Here is a 14,354-nt window from a genome sequence, read left to right on the forward strand (position 1 = left end):
TAAATTAAATAACAAGAAATCCATGCCAGGGCTGATGAAATTTGTTTCCAAAACCTGGGCTAACAAGAGCAGAGAAAAAAGTTTGGGAGGTGTGAGCTGGGTTGTGTCTCAGAAGCTCCCACACAGGAAGCTCAGGGTGGACGACGAAGGTCCCCACTAGGGGCAATCAGTGCCTGCACTTTAGATGTCATCTTTAGGAGCGGTTGCAACCAGCTGTGTTGGAGTGAGCACGTCTGAAGCCATGCTGGGACCTAAAACTGCCTGGGCTGTGGGTAAATTTTAAAAGAACAGTTTTTTTCTTGGCATGAGTTTCTCTGGGTTCCCTCTTTTCCTTGAGAGCTTGTTTGGAGGTTCTAGCAGGGGAGCGCAGCTACTCGTATACCCTTGACCAAAGAACGGTCCTCTCCTCTAGCGGGAAAGGTCGTCCTCTTCGACCGAGCGTGCAGCTTCGGGAGGGACGCACATGGAGCGGTGAGGGAGGAAGGGGACACCTGCCTAGCCAGCCAGATCAGCCGAATCAACCCTGGCGATCAATGGGGTGACAGATGTCGCAGCCAGATCGCCCTCACATCCTCCCTCTTTTCCTATGGTTATTTGATATTTTGAACTTTGGTTACGGGGCAAGATGACATTATTTACATAAACATAAAGTTGTTTTCCAATCAGCCTGGAGCTGCAGACTTGCACATGCTACCCAAACCCTGACAAGCCAAGGAATACGTCAGTAAAGCTATGCAGATTCCTGCCCTCCAGCAGGACCCCGACATAACAGCAAGGATGGGAACAGAAACCAGATGGGGCCTTGGAGAGACCTTGCACCTGGCTCCTTGCACAGAGCCCCCACAGCCCACATCCCCCTCCCTCCTGCTTTTTTCATTTCCCACGTTTCATTCTCTCAATTCCTCTTTAAAAACCCTTCAGTAAAAAGAAAACGACCCTTCAGTAAATCTGAGTCTTGGAGACAGCTTTAGTCTGGCCATTCTCCTCCAGGTTTACCGGAGAGACGGGTTAGCCTACCATCTCTGCTCAGGTCACCGGATTCCTGCATAAAAGCTGACTCCCATTTTCACCAGCATTTGACTTTTGAGTGGTTTGTTTTTGTTTGGGGCAGGTAGCTGGACTTGGGCCCAGTAACAGCCATGTGGTTTTATTTACTTTTTCCTCTCCATTGCACATTAAAACATTTAAAAACATATTCTCAATCCATGTGTGGAAATGACACATGGAACAAAAGGGACTCAGTGAGAAGTGAGTGTCCCTCCTACCTGTGCGGCCTATCCCTCCCACCCCACAAGAAACCATTATCGATTGGTAACATCTGCCCAATGCTTTACAGTTTAAACAATGTTTTCCTGTAAATTATCTCATCAGATTCCAGCAACTCCCTCAGATATGTTAGGCATAAGGTAGTATTGTCTCCATTTACAAATGGGCAGTCCAGCCCCAGGAGCATAAGTGACCTGCCCAGAGTTAGGCCTCTAAAAAATGGCAGAGCCAGGATGTAGAGCTTGGTGGTCAGAGCCCAACTTCGGAAGCCTTTCAATTACACACGTGGCCTCCCCTGGCGAAAAATCCCTGAGTTCTCAGAACTCGGAATGTGCCATAAGCAGTTCGCCTTCCATAGAGTGCAGCCTTACAACACCAAAGTCATGGATTCGGATCCCAGAACCGGCCAGCTGCCAAAAAAAAAAAAAGATAGCTTGCCTTCTCCAAAGAGAAACTTGTAGTTGGTCAGGAAACAGGAAAAATCTCATCATTTCTTGAGTATTTACATTCCAGAGTGGACTGTTCATTCTCCACTCGGGGGGAGGTTTACATGAGCAACTCTCTCGGTGTTTTAGGTCATCTTACAGCTAAAAGTCAGCAGTGGAGACGTTTTCAGGCAAGGCTGGGGATCTTGGGTGAACTAGATTCTTAGGGCTGCAGTAATGAGTTACCACAAACCAGGAGGCTTAAATTTACAGGAATTTATTCTCTCACAAATTCCGGAGTCCAAACGTCCAAAATGAGGCCTCTCAACTAGCTTCTGGCGGTTGCTGGCCATACCTGGTGTTCCTTGGTTTGTGGACACATCACTCCAATCTCTGTCTCTGCTGTCACATGACGTTCTCCCTCAGTGTGTGTGTCTGTTTTCTCTTTTATAAAGACACCAGTCATTGGATTTAGGGCCCACCTTACTCTGGATATGACCTCATTTTAACCAATTCCATCTGCAAAGACCCTATTTTCAAATAAGGAAACCCCGGGTGGACATGATTGTTGAGAGGAAACTATTCAACCCAATCCATGGTGTCTTCCTGTTTTGTCCAATAAATAGGGATGGCACTTCTAGAACACTCTGAGACTTCCTTAACCAGCAATGTCCTAACCCAGGAAGGTGGTGCCAGGACAATTCTGCTCATCTCACAGGGAGGGAAAGGAAAAAGGAGCAAAGCAAGCAGCCTGCAGACTGTGCTGGCGGATGCCAAGGAGCAACATGTGCAGGGCCTGGAGGGGGCGTGTACCATTTTAGCTGCATGGCTTTGGGGTCAAAATGCATGTATTTTAGTGAGTATGAAAATGAGCTTAAGAGTGGGATGGAGGGAAGTTAGAAGGGAGGGAGAAAGCTGACTTATTCACAAGAATGACCAAAAAACCAAAAAAAAAAAAAAAAAAGTTGGGAATTCATGTAACTTGGAATAAATGATTTTTTTTCAAAGAAAATTTTAAAGTGGGCAGAGTGAAGAAAGACATAAATGAATGAAGAGACACATGATCTTGATTGTGAAGTCTAGAAAGAGTTAAGACAAAAATAAAATATAAATTAAAGAAAAAGTAAGATGCAGTGTAAAATTTAACAAATAAATAGTAAAACTCATCTGGAGTGTGAATGTTCAAAATATCAAAAAATGTTTGTTTGTTTTTTTAAAGATGACCGGTAAGGGGATCTTAGCCCTTGACTTGGTGTTGTCAGCACCACGCTCACCCAATTGAGCTAACCGGCCATCCCTACATGGGATCCGAACCCGTGGCCGAGTGAGCCACGGGCCGGCCCTCAAAAAATGTTTTGAGGACAAAAAGGAACTTGATGGTGAACAAAAAATAACCAGTCATCACCACATTTTATCAGGGTATAGACAAGAAAATTAGGCCAGGGGGATGGAACAGACCCTACCGAAACAGATTCAAGGTATTTAAGGACTTGATATAAGATGAATAAACATCAATATAATGCTACACTAAAGTCACTATTTCACAATATCGTCTAAGTGGTGGGACATCAGCACGGATCAGAATGAGCTGATATCCATAATTTTCACACCAGGCACTGCAGTACATTTCAAATGGATCATAAAAAGCCAGAGAAGGAAATGGAAAAGCAAATGTGTTTCAACTGCGATGAGGAGAAAATGTTTTGACTACTGAGGAAATAGATATCACAGGCAGGATGGAGGGATCCGAATGTGTTTTTAAAAGCCTTTGTGCCTCAGAATGTAATAAAGGAAACACAAAAACAAAAGCCGCAGAAAGGGGAGAAATACATGTGGCAAATAAAGCTTTCTATCCAAAATAGCTAAAGAACTGATCTAATTATAAAAGGCCAGTATCTTGTTCCTTTTTGATAAGTAGTCAGAGGAAATGAATGGAGAGTTTATGCACAAAACCTTACGTAGAAAAACGAGCAGCCCCACTATGAATCTTGAATTTGAAATTTGAACAACTTTCACACTGTCATAAAAAATCAATTTAAATGATAAAACTTAATGTTCGAATGTCCAAATTCCCTGCATACTAATTTGGCAAAACTTGCAAAACAGTTCCTTTCCTTTGTTTCCATAATCCTACTCCTAAGGAAGTAACTAAAGAAAATAATGTAAAAGAAAACAAATCATTTCTCAAAATGTTCATTGCAGTGTTATTTAAATAGGAAAAAATGAGAAGTTAACCATTGGCATAATAATTTCTAAATCGGTGTTTCTCAAAGTGGGGTCTAAGAACTCCCCACATCAGAATCACCTGGGCTGCTCGCAGAAATGCAGGTTTGGGGCCACACCTCAAACCTGGTAAATGAGAATCTCTGAAGGGAGCCTGGGAATATTCATTTATATCAAGCAAGCCAGATGATTCATTACTGCAGTAAAGTTTGAGAGCCACTAGACTCTAAGCAAACCACAGACGGTGAGCGCGTTTGGAGAACTAAAGGCCTGTGCATGTGTAGAAATGAGAAGAGGGCCTCACCATGCCTGCACAGACAGCACCAGACCCTACGGGCAGCTGTCCCGACCCGCGGAATATTCAACGCAGACCCTGGAGGGGGGAGTGGGAATTGGATGGGACAAGAGATGCGAGAAATGGAGACAAGACAGTATTCTGATCAAGTCTCGTTTATTAGCCAGAAGGTCACAGCTTATATAGACAGCAGGAGGGAATCAGCAGATAAGGAAGTATGCAGATGTTTTCTGGGAGAAATCACAGGGCAAATCCTTCCAGGAAATGGAACCTTTCTCAGCTATCTAAAGCAAAGCAGCAGTGATCTACGCCTAGGGCTGTGCAAGCAGTAAGAAGAGAAAAGGGAGGAACGGTCACAGCATTAATATCTTTAGTGTCAGAGGGCTATTGGCAGGGCTTCATGACCCTAGGCAGGCTATGACCGGGCTCTTTGGCTCCGGACAGGCAGCAACTGCACCCTGTGAGATGCCTACAGGGCGGTGGCCACAACGGGATATGGTGACTAAAGTCATCAGATATTCATAATGTTGGATTTTGTTCTATAAATTGTTTTAAAAATTCATCATGGTCATAAGTGTTTTCATTTATTTGTCAAACTCACCAGGAAGGTCACTTGAAAAGTTAACAGAACACTTAGAAAGAATCTTCAGGATGTTTGTCTGAAGCCACATCTGTGTGGATGTCAACTTCTCTTTTCCTCCCTTGAACCCCCAGTTTCCAGTGACTAAGAGGTCCTTTTTGCCTTGGGTTCTGTCCAAAGTCTCACAACCCATAAGTATCACCCCTCTGTGTCCTTGTCCATGTCTAGTGGTGGCACTACTGGGTTGGGTGTACTCCTCTCATCAGGACAGTTCACTGACCACACATTTTTGCACCAAATAAGGGGAAAACAAAACAAACAGCTTAGCAGGCAGCATACTGGAGACCTGGAGACTGTTGAGTATTTCCTTCTCAGGACGAGAAGGGGGAGACAGGTCTGCTGGTTTGTGTTGCTAACGCAATTCTGAGCTTCTCTGGCTCCCAGAGAGGTGATCCCTGAGATGAAGAAATGCCACCACAGATCTGCTGCCCACAGATGCCTCTTTCCTGGAACCTACAGATCCATTCTTGCCCAGAGCCTTGGGGCTTCTTGCCAGGATCTGTGGATGTCACAAGATACTACTGTCCAGCCAAGGTTGGCCAACCTCCCCCAAGAAGGCTGGGCAAATGCCCAGGACACCAGGCCAGTAGGCGCCCGTGAGGGAGGGGAAGGTTCACTTTCCACCACGGGGGATATTGGAGTAGCCAAGCCTAGTCCAGCAACACACCCAAGATTTTATTCTTGGTGCTCTGCAGCTCTGAGGGAGTATACAATCTCCTCCTTTCAAATGAGCACGTCTGTTCCTTGGCCCTGAAATACCTGCCCTCACCTCTTACAGCCATCTCACAGCTGCACCCTCTACCTGGTACCCAGTCTGTGCATCCTTGCACTGTCCAGCAGAGGGCGCCCCTTTTCCATGAGGGAGACCAGGCTCTGGAAAGAGCCCCTTCAGGACACCAGAACAGGCATGTGGAAGTTGTCATCTGCTCCCCCATCCTCCATTCAGCACCCCATAATCTCACTGTCACCTTCAGCCCTTTTGCAAATCCTTCCCACAGGGTCAGAAACCAGCTCAGTGAGCAAATTCAATGCTTTCCCCACTCTGCAGTGACCTGCCCTCTGGAGGGAGAGAGCAGAGGAGAGAAAGTGCGAGAAGACACTGGCAGATGGCTGGGGTCCTGTTGTGACTTGCATGATGGACCTTTCGTCATTCATCCCGAAGTATTTCTCGAGTGCCTATTATATGCCAAACTCTGTGCTAGGAAACTACAACCATGAACAGACAGACATGACCCTGCCCTCATGGAAGTTATCGTCCATTGGAGGAGGCAAAAAACAAACAAGGGGCTGGCCAGTTAGCTCAGCTGGTTAGAGCACAGTGTTATGACACCAAGATCAAGGGTTCGGATCCCAGTACCAACCAGCCACCAAAACCAAAAAACAAATAAGTACAGTCTCAAAGTGACATAAATTGCAATGGGTGCTTAGGAGGAAAGAAGGTGCTGCAATAGTAAATAAGTGGGATTCTGCTTTGGATAAGATGGTCAGGGAAGGCCTCTCTGAGCTGAGCCTGGATGACAGGGAGCTGCGGACAGGGAAGAGCATTAGGCTGAGTGGAGAGCTGGTGCAAAGACCCTGTGGAGGAAAGAGCTTGGTGTGTTCGAGGAAACTCAAATTCATTGAGGTCGGGGCTCGGTGAATGAGGGGCAAGGCCAGCGGCATGAGATGCTTGGAAGCGTGGGCAGGGCCAGATCAGGCACGCCAAGTTAAGGAATTGTGATTTTTGTCCGCATATAATGGGAAATCATTGGAGGGTTTTAAGCAAGTGAGAAGATCGGATTTAAATGTTCAAGCAGGGCTGGCCCGTGGCTCACTCGGGAGAGTGTGGTGCTGATAACACCACGGCCCCGGGTTCAGATCCTATATAGGGATGGCCGGTATACTGTCTGGTTGAGCATGGTGCTGACAACACCAAGCCCAGGGTTAAGATCCCCTTACCAGTCATCTTTAAAAAAAATAATAATAAATAAAATAAATGTTCAAGCATCACTGTGGCTATAGTCCGAGAATAGGCTGTGGGGGCTGGCATAGGAGACTGGCAGTGACCAGGGGAAAGAAGACGCTGGCCTAGACTTGCAGGTGGAGTGGAGAGAGAGGTGGGGGATCTGAGGCGTATTTGGGAGGTGGTACCTAGAGGACACCCTGATGGGCCAGAGTGAGGGAGAGGGAGGAATCAAGGCTGAATCCCAGACTTCTGGCTTGAGCAACCCACTGGTGCCATTTAGCATGGTGGAGAAGACTGGGGGGAGGGAGGGGTACAAAGAACGGGGGACAGAAATGGGTTTTGCTGGTATTCACGCTTGTCCTGATTCCAGAGTCAAGACAGTTGTTACCTTATGCTCCTTCCCAGCACGCCTCTAAAACCCCGTTTCATAAGCTGAGAAAACTGTGGTTGAGACCAGTGAGGCAGGAGTCAGGGCTGCGAGATGAGACCAAGGAGCTGGTTTGCCATTGAGGGCCTTCTGCTCCCAGGGGCTCCTAGTCTGGTACCCCCTCCCAGCCCAGCTGTCAAACCCCTTCCCAAATGTCCCACCAGGGCCCATTCAAGCATCTTGGCAACAGCTCCCAGGACAGGATGCTCTGGCCCCAAAATGTTTTGTTTCCTTCCTAATCTCCCCCGAGTCTCCCTCTTTTTCTCAAAGTACCTTTTCCAGTGCTCCTCCTGGGTCAGCTTCTAGAAGGTGGGGTGATTGTGGGCTGAGAGAGGAACCTGGGAAGCAGGGAGATTTGGGCCTGATGCTGGTTGCAGCTCCCAGCAGGTTTGGGCTCCTTGCTTCCCTTCTCTGGGAACTGTATATTTCTGATTGCAAAATGGTACACAATCCCTCCTTTCTTTTTATTTTATTTTATTTATTTTTATTTTTTTGTTGTGGTAAAACATTCCCCCTTTTCTTTACGGGGCTAGAAATAGGGGCTTTATTGTCAGAAAGGCCTCAGTTCAAATCCTAACCAGCTGAGTGGCCTTGGGCAGGTCACCATTATAAAGTGCAGTTATGTCACTTGCAAGATAGAAATAATAAACACCTTTCCTGTGGCACTTTGTGAGGACAAAGCAATGTTATGCGATTTTGAAGGTGAACTGACTCACACCCAGAGTGTCAAGATAAATAGGAACTAGTGCTATTGTTGTTGAACACTTAAGGAGACCATCCACAAGAAGACAGATGACAGGTGTCAGCTCCTAAAGTAGTTGGGAAATTATAGAATCTGGCATAATGAGCCTTGGTCTATATGGCCTACGTCTTTTTTTTTTTTTTTTTTTTTACAGCTGGCTGATACAGAGATTGAACTCTGGACCTCGGTGTTATCAGCACCACACCCTAACCAACTGAGCTAACCAACCAGCCCTTGCCCAAGCCTTAAACACACTCTTCAGGACGGCCTCTGCAGAGTTAGGAAAGTCCAAGGCAAAGTGGACACTGTTCTGTGGCTTCATTATTTTGCTTCTGTGCCTGTGTCCTCATCTGTAAAATGGGGATAACAAATGTGCCTATCGCTTGGGGTTGTTGTGAAGCTTAAATGGGTTAATTAGCTTTTTAGACACCGCTAAATACGTAAGGTGCTTACAATAGTGTCAGGAATGGGCTGTTGATCATATTTCAGTAGTTTCAGGTTTTCATCAGTATGTGTCCTCTAGGGAGAAATTTCTCTTTAGTACAGTAGACGCTCCCATTCTTTCAGCTGCAGAAGGAGGAAAGAATGGATAAGGGCTGAGCTAATGACAATTCACAGACTGACCATTTTGGAAACGTGTGAGGCTGAAAAGTTAATCCTACCATAGTAGATCTTGAAAATGGACCCGGGAGTTCATGAAGTTCAATAATTCTAAACTCCAGACATCAAAGCACACCAGTCTATGATGACATTTTCTCCAGTCTGGGGAAATATAGGAAAAAAATGAACAATATAGTGGATTTTTCTTAAATCTAAATTTATTTCAATTTTGAGATTTTGTCCTCTTTACTTTCAGCGTTAAAGTGTCCTTTCTTTTATCAAATGTTGGTGATAGTTGGTGATGTGGTTATTTATGATGACTTATGATGACTTAAACTAGTCCATGAAATTCAAAACCTTTTTACAAATGAGGAAACTGAGTACACAAGGGAGATGTGACTCATGCAGAGTCACAGCCTGGCTGTGACAGAGCCAAGGCTAGAACCTAGGTCTCCTGACTTTCAGTCTCAGGCTCTTTTCACTGGACCCTTCCACAGCTTACAAGGCTTTCACTTGCAAGTAACTGAAACCCAATTCAAACTGGCTTAAGCAAAAGGGAAATTCAAGAAGAATTTCATCCAGAAGGAGAAATAGATTCTTGGCAGGTAAAAACATTGGATGCTCATTAAACCCCTGGAAATAGAACTTTCAGGACCCAAATCTCCTCTGTTTGGAGAAGCCCATGACTAGGCTTCCCCGGTCTCTTCCTTATTCCCCAACACTATCACCCACCCCCCTCCCACACACACACTCCTCATTCTGAGCAGGCCCCTCAGGATCCATTCTTTGGCTCGTTCCACACTGACTCAAGCCTTCTTTCAGGATGCACCAGCCAGGAGTGTCTAACCAACCCCCAATCTAAATGATCTCTCTCATTCCTTGGGGACAGAGCATCCTTCCCAGCAAAGGTTATTAGAACACACTGTCTCCAGCAACCTTTCAGCCATAGTTTATTAGCTGGATAATTATGGGAAGCATCTGCATTTTTTTTATTGTATTGATAATGATCTGTACATATCCAAAGAGCTAAAAATAAATGGGAAGTCTGACTTGTCTGAAGTTGGGTAAACAGTTTCTCAGAAATCAAACCCTTTTGGGCCGGCCGGAGGCTCACTCAGGAGAGTGCGGTGCTGATAACACCAAGGCCATGGGTTCGGATCCTATCTAGGGATGGCTGGTTGGCTCACTGGCTGAGCGTGGTGCTGACCACACCAAGTCAAGGGTTAAGATCCCCTTACCGGTCATCTTTTTAAAAAAAAAAAAAAAGAAAGAAAGAAAAAAGAAATCAAACCCCTTTGATATGGATGGAGTTACATGAAATGTGCCTTAGGCCCATAGACTGCGTTCTGTGGTTCTAATATGCAGGTGGGTAGGATTTGTACTGAAACTCTTAGCTGTAAGATTTCTGTCCCACTCACCTGGCCCTACTGCTGGACTGTGGCTAGGCATGGAAGACACACCCAGTCTGCCCTGGTGCTGCCTGATTCTATTTCACCCATGGCCTTGACACACTGAGCAAGTGGGCTCCCTTCCCGCTCCCTACTTCCTGTATGTGGCAAATGGGCAGGAGGAAGAGAAGGTAGACTATTGATCCTAATTGTTGTAACATCATTAGACCCTGACAAAGGGCCTCAGAGGTCGCCTTTTCTCTTATCCACTTTTCTCTGAGGAGAGGACCAATATTCCAGAAATATTGAAGCCACAGGATAAAAATAGAGCATCAACTTTTACTTTAATATTTTTGGGGAAAATAAAGATTAATATGGAGTGGAAAGCAAAATTTAAACATAAAATTTTTTTTTTTTTTTGTCTTTTTCGTGACCGGCACTCAGCCAGTGAGTGCACCAGCCATTCCTATATAGGATCCGAACCCGCAGTGGGAGTGTCACTGCACTCCCAGCGCCGCACTCTCCCGAGGGCGCCACGGGCTTGGCCCTAAACATAAATTTTTAAAATCACAAAATTAAAAAAAAATTAAATGAAAAATTCAACTGGAAAGAAATTTCCCAGTTGTGGCTGCTGTCGTAGGTCAAGCTAACAGATCTGGGATCCAAGTTCATGCTCTTCTGGCTTAGAGGAAGCTCTGCTCCTCCAAGTCCTGCTAGGCAAACTTCATCTCCTGAGGCCTCAGCATAAACCAGAGATATTTGGCAAGGGATGGAGATGGTTTGTAACAGAGGGCAGATGAAAAGTCAGTCCTCCAAGGCCCTGGACCTCTTCCTTCCCCATTTCTTCCCACTAGAGATTACAATGCAGTGGGCATCAGTCTCCAAGCTCAGGACCCCTCACAGCTAGGCCAGGTAACTACTGTGTGTGCAGTCATCTCTCCTGTGGGTCCTACTACAAAGTGGTAATTCCAAGGAAAGGACCATGTGTAATCTATTCCCTAACACTCGGGATGACTTCTTCAGTAGGCTCAGGAGACACAAGGCCTAGTGTCCTGTGATGGTTAATTTTATGTGTCAATTTGACTGCCCAAATATTTGGTTAAATATTATCCTGGGTGTCTGTGAGGGTGTTGCTGGATGAGGTTAATGTTTGCTTCAGTAGACTGAGTAAGACAGATTGCCCTCCCCAGTGTGGGTGGGCCTTGTCCAATCTGTTGGAGGCCTGAATAGAGCAAAAAAGGTGAAGCAGGGGAGGATCAGTCTTTCTCTGACTGACTGTCTTTGAGCTGGGATATCAATCGTTCCCTGCCTTTGGACTTGGACTTGGACTTGGACTTGGACTGGAACCTGCACCATTGCCCCACCTGGGTCTCCAGCTTGCCAACTGCACATCATAGGACTTTTCAGCCTTCATGTACATATGGTTTGAATGTCCTCTCCAAAGTTCATGTTGAAGCTTAATCCCCATTGTGGCAGTACCGAGAGGTGGTACCTTCAGGAGCTGATTGGTATTGCTTTGCTTTTGTTGCTTCCCCCCCATGGATTTGTCACCCCACTTCCCCTGGGTAACGGAGCCACAAAGGATTACTCAAAGCCCATCTCTTCTGAGCAGTGAGAAACCCCAAAGTGGTTAACTTCCACAGAACCCTCAAGCGAGAAGCATCACTTCCTTGGGAAATTAACTCCAAATTGGGGTTCTCTTCCTGCATTTATTCTCCATACCAAGAAGTTACAGGAAGAGACATAGGTGGGGTTTTCGCTAAGTATCATTTAACAAGTTTAACAGGAGAAGCTGGTAACATTCAGTAAAATGACATTCCCTTAGACAATTAAGTGATCCACCAACAAAAGCTTGATCTAGCAAACATTCCTTCTCCCTCCAGCAGCTTCCCAGTAACTTTACATTTCAATCTGTAACCAGTGTGTCTTTGAGCCAGCAACCTTGCTATGTTACAAATCTTTATCTTACACCAGAGACTTTATAACCTGAGGAAAATTTCTTGTCCTTTGCAAGGTCAATATTTGAAACTGCAAGGCTTTGGAAAACCAGGCCCTGCGAAATACATTTGCTTTATGAATACTCTACAGATTGGATCATGAAGGCCGTGCCCTCATGAATGAATTAATTCACTCACAGATTATTCAATTAATGGGTCACAATGGGAGTGGGACTGGTGATTTTATAAGAAGACCTAAGCTAGTAGGTTAGCACGCTCAGCCCCCTTGTTACATGATGCTTTGAGCTGTGTTGGGACTCTGCAGAGAATCCCCACCAGTAAGAAGACCAGCACCAGATGTGCCCCCTTGAACGTGGACTTCCCAGCCTCCAGATCTGTAAAAATAAATTTAGTTTCTTTATAAATTATCCAATTTTAGGTATTCTATTATAAGCAACAGAAAACTGACTAAGACAATCACAATCCTACTGGTTCTGTTTTTCTGGAGAATCTATACTCACATAACCTTCTACTTTTAGAGGCCCGTGAAAATATTTTAATTTCTTTTCAAATTAGAAAGAGAAGATATATATATAATAATAATGACTATAATAATAAAGAATATATATAAAAATAAATCAAGGTTGGATTGTCTTTGTCTTTATACCAATGTAGTCATAAAATATACTCTTAAAATATATTTTTACAGAGGAATGGGCCCATAAAGGTATAAGTGCCTAAGACCCTTGAAAGTCATAATGTGATCCTGCTACCACTCTGTAGCACCCCATCCTTGAGGGTTAGGGGTCCTTGCACCTTGGATCCAATGTCCACCCACCAGTTTAGTGGGTTGACCAGGATGGTGTTTCTACAGCCTTCCACTGACCTGGAGGAAGAAGTTATTTTTGGAGCCATCATCTTGAGATTTATGTATTAATAGAAGTGTGTGTGTGTGTGTGTGTGTGTGTGCCTGGGGGATGGGTCTAGCAGTGCAGACAGCAGAGTAAACCAGACCTGGCACAGGATAATTAACAGTTTCTCCTTCAAAGGAGGGTAACTATCAAGGAACACCTGTCCCTGCCTCCCCCACCAGTTTTCCTCTGTGTCCGGTCCTGGTTCTTGCCTAATTAGGTTGACTTCTCTCTCCTGTAGAATAAGACCAAATATTCAGTGAGTGTGCATGATGTGTCAGAGACTGTTCAGGGCAAAGATAAACAACTGGACACTTGCAGCTTTCTCAGGCAAATGGCCTTGTGAACCAGCAGTTAGATCACAGAGTACAAAGTGCTATGAGAAGACACATCTTAATTTTGTCTAGATGCTCTGTGAAGGCTTCTCAGAGGAGATAGCACTTTAGCAGGCCTTGGAAGGATGAATATGATTTGGCCACAAATGTAGCCTCAGGGGACAGGGGAGAGCAGACTTGTACACTTCCAATCTCCCATAGGGAAGAAGTTGCTTGTAAAGACTATCAGAAATGTGGCAAAACCAACAAAAGTTACATTAGATGAGTTCTGTATATTGTGAGCCCAAAACTGCAAATCTAATTGTTCTGTTACAGTGTAAAACTATTTCTTTCCAGCTAAAAAATAGAAATAAATATAAAGTAGGAGTACATGGTAGGTCTCAGAAGACCTACTGCATTTGTCAGTTTTCTGTTGCTTATAACAGAATACCTGACACTGGGTAATTTATAAAGAAAGGAAATTTCTTTCTTACAGTTTTGGAGGCTGAGAAGTCCAAAGTCCAGGGGCACATATGGTGAGGTCTGGGAGGGGACTCTCTACTGGGTCCAAGGGCGACCAGGTACCACATGGTGATGACGGCATGAGCTCTTTTCTGTGCGCTCCTTATAAAGCCACTAGTCTATGCCCATGATAACCTATTAAACCATTAATCTATTACTCCATTAATAGGTTAATCCATTCATGAGGGCACAGTCCATATGATCTGATCACCTCTCAAAGGCCCCACCTTTCAAATACCATAATTGGATTTCCCATCTTCTTAACACTGTTACAATGAGGATCAAGTTTCCAACACATGGACTTTTGGGGGACACCTTCAACCCATAGCACCTACCACTACCAAAAAGTATTCTGTTCCCTGCAACCTTCCCCCCCTCCAAAAAGCAATGTCTGCACCATGCAGAAGAGATGAAATGGTTACTACATCTCGATTTACAATATTATTTATCCCATGTGTATAACTGCTCATATCACTGAGACACTACAGCAGCAAACAAATGGGAAGCCCACAACCTTTTTAACCACCTGCAATTTTGACAGGGACAGAAAGGGAAGAAGGGCATGCCAAGCAAATGGCATAGCACAAGAAAAGGGGAGGAGGGGGGCGTGATCTGGGAGTGGCGAGTAGTCCTGCACAGTCAGAAATAGTCAGAAATAGTCACAAGTAGCGTAGCCCTGAAGCCCCTTACCCTGGATGAAGAAACAGGTACTAAGAAAA

At 44.9% G+C, this 14,354-nt stretch overlaps 1 non-coding gene across 1 annotated transcript; it reads right to left on the reverse strand.

Moving 5' to 3' along the window:
- Positions 1–14,020: 14,020 nt before the first annotated feature.
- LOC134374417 (small nucleolar RNA SNORA20) lies at positions 14,021–14,141 on the reverse strand. The gene has a single exon (XR_010023265.1). It is a non-coding gene; the product is annotated as a small nucleolar RNA SNORA20 (small nucleolar RNA).
- Positions 14,142–14,354: the final 213 nt, after the last annotated feature.

The sequence above is a fragment of the Cynocephalus volans genome, chromosome 3, assembly GCF_027409185.1.
Source record: "Cynocephalus volans isolate mCynVol1 chromosome 3, mCynVol1.pri, whole genome shotgun sequence".
Lineage (NCBI taxonomy): Eukaryota > Metazoa > Chordata > Mammalia > Dermoptera > Cynocephalidae > Cynocephalus > Cynocephalus volans.